This window comes from Seriola aureovittata, chromosome 7 (assembly GCF_021018895.1).
Source record: "Seriola aureovittata isolate HTS-2021-v1 ecotype China chromosome 7, ASM2101889v1, whole genome shotgun sequence".
Taxonomy (NCBI): domain Eukaryota; kingdom Metazoa; phylum Chordata; class Actinopteri; order Carangiformes; family Carangidae; genus Seriola; species Seriola aureovittata.
The window spans coordinates 28787285-28795212 of record NC_079370.1 but is presented as its reverse complement, the minus strand read 5'-3'; the positions used below and the strand labels follow the sequence as shown (position 1 = coordinate 28795212).

At 46.2% G+C, this 7928-nt stretch overlaps 8 non-coding genes across 8 annotated transcripts; all 8 read left to right on the top strand.

Annotated features, from left to right (window-relative positions):
* The first annotated feature begins 758 nt into the window (after nucleotides 1-758).
* On the top strand, nucleotides 759-829 carry trnag-gcc (transfer RNA glycine (anticodon GCC)). The gene has a single exon. It is a non-coding gene; the product is annotated as a tRNA-Gly (tRNA).
* A 944-nt stretch (nucleotides 830-1773) lies between these two features.
* On the top strand, nucleotides 1774-1844 carry trnag-gcc (transfer RNA glycine (anticodon GCC)). Its single transcript has one exon. It is a non-coding gene; the product is annotated as a tRNA-Gly (tRNA).
* A 944-nt stretch (nucleotides 1845-2788) lies between these two features.
* Nucleotides 2789-2859, top strand: trnag-gcc (transfer RNA glycine (anticodon GCC)). Its single transcript has one exon. It is a non-coding gene; the product is annotated as a tRNA-Gly (tRNA).
* An 891-nt stretch (nucleotides 2860-3750) lies between these two features.
* trnag-gcc (transfer RNA glycine (anticodon GCC)) lies at nucleotides 3751-3821 on the top strand. The gene has a single exon. It is a non-coding gene; the product is annotated as a tRNA-Gly (tRNA).
* A 944-nt stretch (nucleotides 3822-4765) lies between these two features.
* trnag-gcc (transfer RNA glycine (anticodon GCC)) lies at nucleotides 4766-4836 on the top strand. Its single transcript has one exon. It is a non-coding gene; the product is annotated as a tRNA-Gly (tRNA).
* An 891-nt stretch (nucleotides 4837-5727) lies between these two features.
* Nucleotides 5728-5798, top strand: trnag-gcc (transfer RNA glycine (anticodon GCC)). The gene has a single exon. It is a non-coding gene; the product is annotated as a tRNA-Gly (tRNA).
* An 891-nt stretch (nucleotides 5799-6689) lies between these two features.
* Nucleotides 6690-6760, top strand: trnag-gcc (transfer RNA glycine (anticodon GCC)). The gene has a single exon. It is a non-coding gene; the product is annotated as a tRNA-Gly (tRNA).
* A 944-nt stretch (nucleotides 6761-7704) lies between these two features.
* On the top strand, nucleotides 7705-7775 carry trnag-gcc (transfer RNA glycine (anticodon GCC)). The gene has a single exon. It is a non-coding gene; the product is annotated as a tRNA-Gly (tRNA).
* Nucleotides 7776-7928: the final 153 nt, after the last annotated feature.

Here is a 7928-nt window from a genome sequence, read left to right as displayed (position 1 = left end):
TTTAATCTTTACCCATGTGTCATCCACATACCTAAACCAGTGGCTTGGTGGAGTTCCCTTGAAGGAGTTGAGGGCCTTTCGCTCTACCATTTCCATGTATAGATTGGCCACAATGGGGGACACAGGTGAGCCCATAGCACAGCCGTGCTTTTGTCTGTAGAAGTTGCAGTTAAACTGGAAATATGTGATTGTGAGGCATAAATCCAGTAACCAGCAAATCTGGTCTGGTTTGAGGTTTGTTCTGTCATGTAGTGTGTGATCTTGTTTCAAGTGATTCCTCACAGTTTCCACTGCCTCCATGGTTGGAATACAGGTGAATAAGGAGGTCACATCGTATGACACCATGGTTTCATCCTGTGCCATTTTCAATCCTTTGATTTTATTTACAAAGTCTAATGAGTTTCGAACATGATGTGGTGTGTTCCCAACCAGGGGGGCTAAGATGTTGGCTACAAGCTTAGCGATATTGTAGGTTACTGAATTGATGCTGCTTACGATGGGTCGGAGTGGTGCCCCTTCCTTATGGACCTTGGGGAGTCCATATAGGCATGGAATGGTGTCCTGAGGATAGAGACGGAGGTATTGTGGCCGGTCAAGGGCTCCATCTTGTTGTAGTTTTTGGATATTTAAAAGAGTGGCAACCTTAGCATGGTAATCACTTGTATTCAGAATTACTGTGCATCTCCCTTTGTCAGCTGGAAGGATAGTGATGTTCTTATATCCTTCCTTAGGAATAGCACAGCTTTTCTTACAGGTAAGCATTGGTGTTTCAGTGGTAGAATTCTCGCCTGCCACGCGGGAGGCCCGGGTTCGATTCCCGGCCAATGCATTGGGTTTTTCTTATCTTATAGCACCATACTACTCATGGCTAAGGCTAACCTTTGCTCTCAAAGCCGTCTGTGTTCTAGGTGGCACATGATGATAGCAGTTGAAGTAGTCTTTGTTGACACACCAGCGCTCCAGTGCCGACTTTGTACCTGCATTTCCTTGGATACAGGCACCCTGGCTCTTGTGTGAGGGACAACTCAACATTACATTGAGAGATCTTTTCGATTTTGCCCATCTAGTTTAAACACATTGCTAGCCTCGTTGGCGCAGTAGGCAGCGTGTCAGTCTCATAATCTAGAGGTTTGGATGTTGTCACAACAGATGTTAAGAGTTGTCAGTCTCATAATCTAGAGGTTTGGAGTTCAAGCCTCACACAGCGCATCCCTTTTGCTGCACATGTGCTTTTTCTGGACTGGTGTGAAGTCATGTACAATGTGCACTGTGTAGATGCAGCAGTGGGAAAGGAAAGAGAGGAATGGCAAAACACAGTCAAGGTATCCAAATTGTCCAGCAACAATATTCAGGTGGTCTTCTACCTTCAGACATTGATTGACTGGTGCTAAGGGGCCCAAAGAGTGACTTGTTGGTGAGAGATTCTTAATCTTCCATGTCTTGGTTTTCCAAGTGTGGAGTCCTTATGAAGGCCATTGTATTCACACGATTTGTTAGCGCTCGTGGATGTTGTCACAACAGATGTTAAGAGTTGTTGGGCCACCTGAGGCCAAGGATAAACGACAACAATATTCAGGTGGTCTTCTGCCCTCAGACGTTGATTGACTGGTGTTAAGGAGCCCAAAGAGTGAGTTGTTGGTCTAGTTGTCGCTAGATAGGTGTTGACTGAGGGACTTTACAAAGCTATTTGACTATCAGACAAACAGTTCAGCCAGAGACTAACGGCCCTTTTAATGGGCGTTTTCGTGCAGTTGTAAAAACTCCCACATGTAAGCATTGGTTGTTCAGTGGTAGAATTCTCGCCTGCCACGCGGGAGGCCCGGGTTCGATTCCCGGCCAATGCATTGCATCTGACTTAGCTCATAGTACCATACTACTCATGGCTAAGGCTAACCTTTGCTCTCAAAGCCGTCTGTGTTCTAGGTGGCACATGATGATAGCAGTTGAAGTAGTCTTTGTTGACACACCAGCGCTCCAGTGCCGACGTTGTACCTGCATTTCCTTGGATACAGGCACCCTGGCTCTTGTGTGAGGGACAACTCAACATTACATTGAGAGATCTTTTCGATTTTGCCCATCTAGTTTAAACACATTGCTAGCCTCGTTGGCGCAGTAGGCAGCGTGTCAGTCTCATAATCTAGAGGTTTGGATGTTGTCACAACAGATGTTAAGAGTTGTCAGTCTCATAATCTAGAGGTTTGGAGTTCAAGCCTCACACAGCGCATCCCTTTTGCTGCACATGTGCTTTTTCTGGACTGGTGTGAAGTCATGTACAATGTGCACTGTGTAGATGCAGCAGTGGGAAAGGAAAGAGAGGAATGGCAAAACACAGTCAAGGTATCCAAATTGTCCAGCAACAATATTCAGGTGGTCTTCTACCTTCAGACATTGATTGACTGGTGCTAAGGGGCCCAAAGAGTGACTTGTTGGTGAGAGATTCTTAATCTTCCATGTCTTGGTTTTCCAAGTGTGGAGTCCTTATGAAGGCCATTGTATTCACACGATTTGTTAGCGCTCGTGGATGTTGTCACAACAGATGTTAAGAGTTGTTGGGCCACCTGAGGCCAAGGATAAACGACAACAATATTCAGGTGGTCTTCTGCCCTCAGACGTTGATTGACTGGTGTTAAGGAGCCCAAAGAGTGAGTTGTTGGTCTAGTTGTCGCTAGATAGGTGTTGACTGAGGGACTTTACAAAGCTATTTGACTATCAGACAAACAGTTCAGCCAGAGACTAATGGCCCTTTTAATGGGCGTTTTCGTGCAGTTGTAAAAACTCCCACATGTAAGCATTGGTTGTTCAGTGGTAGAATTCTCGCCTGCCACGCGGGAGGCCCGGGTTCGATTCCCGGCCAATGCATTGCATCTGACTTAGCTCATAGTACCATACTACTCATGGCTAAGGCTAACCTTTGCTCTCAAAGCCGTCTGTGTTCTAGGTGGCACATGATGATAGCAGTTGAAGTAGTCTTTGTTGACACACCAGCGCTCCAGTGCCGACGTTGTACCTGCATTTCCTTGGATACAGGCACCCTGGCTCTTGTGTGAGGGACAACTCAACATTACATTGAGAGATCTTTTCGATTTTGCCCATCTAGTTTAAACACATTGCTAGCCTCGTTGGCGCAGTAGGCAGCGTGTCAGTCTCATAATCTAGAGGTTTGGAGTTCAAGCCTCACACAGCGCATCCCTTTTGCTGCACATGTGCTTTTTCTGGACTGGTGTGAAGTCATGTACAATGTGCACTGTGTAGATGCAGCAGTGGGAAAGGAAAGAGAGGAATGGCAAAACACAGTCAAGGTATCCAAATTGTCCAGCAACAATATTCAGGTGGTCTTCTACCTTCAGACATTGATTGACTGGTGCTAAGGGGCCCAAAGAGTGACTTGTTGGTGAGAGATTCTTAAACTTCCATGTCTTGGTTTTCCAAGTGTGGAGTCCTTATGAAGGCCATTGTATTCACACGATTTGTTAGCGCTCGTGGATGTTGTCACAACAGATGTTAAGAGTTGTTGGGCCACCTGAGGCCAAGGATAAACGACAACAATATTCAGGTGGTCTTCTGCCCTCAGACGTTGATTGACTGGTGTTAAGGAGCCCAAAGAGTGAGTTGTTGGTCTAGTTGTCGCTAGATAGGTGTTGACTGAGGGACTTTACAAAGCTATTTGACTATCAGACAAACAGTTCAGCCAGAGACTAATGGCCCTTTTAATGGGGGTTTTCGTGCAGTTGTAAAAACTCCCACATGTAAGCATTGGTTGTTCAGTGGTAGAATTCTCGCCTGCCACGCGGGAGGCCCGGGTTCGATTCCCGGCCAATGCATTGCATCTGACTTAGCTTATAGTACCATACTACTCATGGCTAAGGCTAACCTTTGCTCTCAAAGCCGTCTGTGTTCTAGGTGGCACATGATGATAGCATTTGAAGTAGTCTTTGTTGACACACCAGCGCTCCAGTGCCGACGTTGTACCTGCATTTCCTTGGATACAGGCACCCTGGCTCTTGTGTGAGGGACAACTCAACATTACATTGAGAGATCTTTTCGATTTTGCCCATCTAGTTTAAACACATTGCTAGCCTCGTTGGCGCAGTAGGCAGCGTGTCAGTCTCATAATCTAGAGGTTTGGATGTTGTCACAACAGATGTTAAGAGTTGTCAGTCTCATAATCTAGAGGTTTGGAGTTCAAGCCTCACACAGCGCATCCCTTTTGCTGCACATGTGCTTTTTCTGGACTGGTGTGAAGTCATGTACAATGTGCACTGTGTAGATGCAGCAGTGGGAAAGGAAAGAGAGGAATGGCAAAACACAGTCAAGGTATCCAAATTGTCCAGCAACAATATTCATGTGGTCTTCTACCTTCAGACATTGATTGACTGGTGCTAAGGGGCCCAAAGAGTGACTTGTTGGTGAGAGATTCTTAAACTTCCATGTCTTGGTTTTCCAAGTGTGGAGTCCTTATGAAGGCCATTGTATTCACACGATTTGTTAGCGCTCGTGGATGTTGTCACAACAGATGTTAAGAGTTGTTGGGCCACCTGAGGCCAAGGATAAACGACAACAATATTCAGGTGGTCTTCTGCCCTCAGACGTTGATTGACTGGTGTTAAGGAGCCCAAAGAGTGAGTTGTTGGTCTAGTTGTCGCTAGATAGGTGTTGACTGAGGGACTTTACAAAGCTATTTGACTATCAGACAAACAGTTCAGCCAGAGACTAATGGCCCTTTTAATGGGCGTTTTCGTGCAGTTGTAAAAACTCCCACATGTAAGCATTGGTTGTTCAGTGGTAGAATTCTCGCCTGCCACGCGGGAGGCCCGGGTTCGATTCCCGGCCAATGCATTGCATCTGACTTAGCTTATAGTACCATACTACTCATGGCTAAGGCTAACCTTTGCTCTCAAAGCCGTCTGTGTTCTAGGTGGCACATGATGATAGCAGTTGAAGTAGTCTTTGTTGACACACCAGCGCTCCAGTGCCGACGTTGTACCTGCATTTCCTTGGATACAGGCACCCTGGCTCTTGTGTGAGGGACAACTCAACATTACATTGAGAGATCTTTTCGATTTTGCCCATCTAGTTTAAACACATTGCTAGCCTCGTTGGCGCAGTAGGCAGCGTGTCAGTCTCATAATCTAGAGGTTTGGAGTTCAAGCCTCACACAGCGCATCCCTTTTGCTGCACATGTGCTTTTTCTGGACTGGTGTGAAGTCATGTACAATGTGCACTGTGTAGATGCAGCAGTGGGAAAGGAAAGAGAGGAATGGCAAAACACAGTCAAGGTATCCAAATTGTCCAGCAACAATATTCAGGTGGTCTTCTACCTTCAGACATTGATTGACTGGTGCTAAGGGGCCCAAAGAGTGACTTGTTGGTGAGAGATTCTTAAACTTCCATGTCTTGGTTTTCCAAGTGTGGAGTCCTTATGAAGGCCATTGTATTCACACGATTTGTTAGCGCTCGTGGATGTTGTCACAACAGATGTTAAGAGTTGTTGGGCCACCTGAGGCCAAGGATAAACGACAACAATATTCAGGTGGTCTTCTGCCCTCAGACGTTGATTGACTGGTGTTAAGGAGCCCAAAGAGTGAGTTGTTGGTCTAGTTGTCGCTAGATAGGTGTTGACTGAGGGACTTTACAAAGCTATTTGACTATCAGACAAACAGTTCAGCCAGAGACTAATGGCCCTTTTAATGGGGGTTTTCGTGCAGTTGTAAAAACTCCCACATGTAAGCATTGGTTGTTCAGTGGTAGAATTCTCGCCTGCCACGCGGGAGGCCCGGGTTCGATTCCCGGCCAATGCATTGCATCTGACTTAGCTTATAGTACCATACTACTCATGGCTAAGGCTAACCTTTGCTCTCAAAGCCGTCTGTGTTCTAGGTGGCACATGATGATAGCAGTTGAAGTAGTCTTTGTTGACACACCAGCGCTCCAGTGCCGACGTTGTACCTGCATTTCCTTGGATACAGGCACCCTGGCTCTTGTGTGAGGGACAACTCAACATTACATTGAGAGATCTTTTCGATTTTGCCCATCTAGTTTAAACACATTGCTAGCCTCGTTGGCGCAGTAGGCAGCGTGTCAGTCTCATAATCTAGAGGTTTGGAGTTCAAGCCTCACACAGCGCATCCCTTTTGCTGCACATGTGCTTTTTCTGGACTGGTGTGAAGTCATGTACAATGTGCACTGTGTAGATGCAGCAGTGGGAAAGGAAAGAGAGGAATGGCAAAACACAGTCAAGGTATCCAAATTGTCCAGCAACAATATTCAGGTGGTCTTCTACCTTCAGACATTGATTGACTGGTGCTAAGGGGCCCAAAGAGTGACTTGTTGGTGAGAGATTCTTAAACTTCCATGTCTTGGTTTTCCAAGTGTGGAGTCCTTATGAAGGCCATTGTATTCACACGATTTGTTAGCGCTCGTGGATGTTGTCACAACAGATGTTAAGAGTTGTTGGGCCACCTGAGGCCAAGGATAAACGACAACAATATTCAGGTGGTCTTCTGCCCTCAGACGTTGATTGACTGGTGTTAAGGAGCCCAAAGAGTGAGTTGTTGGTCTAGTTGTCGCTAGATAGGTGTTGACTGAGGGACTTTACAAAGCTATTTGACTATCAGACAAACAGTTCAGCCAGAGACTAATGGCCCTTTTAATGGGGGTTTTCGTGCAGTTGTAAAAACTCCCACATGTAAGCATTGGTTGTTCAGTGGTAGAATTCTCGCCTGCCACGCGGGAGGCCCGGGTTCGATTCCCGGCCAATGCATTGCATCTGACTTAGCTTATAGTACCATACTACTCATGGCTAAGGCTAACCTTTGCTCTCAAAGCCGTCTGTGTTCTAGGTGGCACATGATGATAGCAGTTGAAGTAGTCTTTGTTGACACACCAGCGCTCCAGTGCCGACGTTGTACCTGCATTTCCTTGGATACAGGCACCCTGGCTCTTGTGTGAGGGACAACTCAACATTACATTGAGAGATCTTTTCGATTTTGCCCATCTAGTTTAAACACATTGCTAGCCTCGTTGGCGCAGTAGGCAGCGTGTCAGTCTCATAATCTAGAGGTTTGGATGTTGTCACAACAGATGTTAAGAGTTGTCAGTCTCATAATCTAGAGGTTTGGAGTTCAAGCCTCACACAGCGCATCCCTTTTGCTGCACATGTGCTTTTTCTGGACTGGTGTGAAGTCATGTACAATGTGCACTGTGTAGATGCAGCAGTGGGAAAGGAAAGAGAGGAATGGCAAAACACAGTCAAGGTATCCAAATTGTCCAGCAACAATATTCAGGTGGTCTTCTACCTTCAGACATTGATTGACTGGTGCTAAGGGGCCCAAAGAGTGACTTGTTGGTGAGAGATTCTTAAACTTCCATGTCTTGGTTTTCCAAGTGTGGAGTCCTTATGAAGGCCATTGTATTCACACGATTTGTTAGCGCTCGTGGATGTTGTCACAACAGATGTTAAGAGTTGTTGGGCCACCTGAGGCCAAGGATAAACGACAACAATATTCAGGTGGTCTTCTGCCCTCAGACGTTGATTGACTGGTGTTAAGGAGCCCAAAGAGTGAGTTGTTGGTCTAGTTGTCGCTAGATAGGTGTTGACTGAGGGACTTTACAAAGCTATTTGACTATCAGACAAACAGTTCAGCCAGAGACTAATGGCCCTTTTAATGGGCGTTTTCATGCAGTTGTAAAAACTCCCACATGTAAGCATTGGTTGTTCAGTGGTAGAATTCTCGCCTGCCACGCGGGAGGCCCGGGTTCGATTCCCGGCCAATGCATTGCATCTGACTTAGCTTATAGTACCATACTACTCATGGCTAAGGCTAACCTTTGCTCTCAAAGCCGTCTGTGTTCTAGGTGGCACATGATGATAGCAGTTGAAGTAGTCTTTGTTGACACACCAGCGCTCCAGTGCCGACGTTGTACCTGCA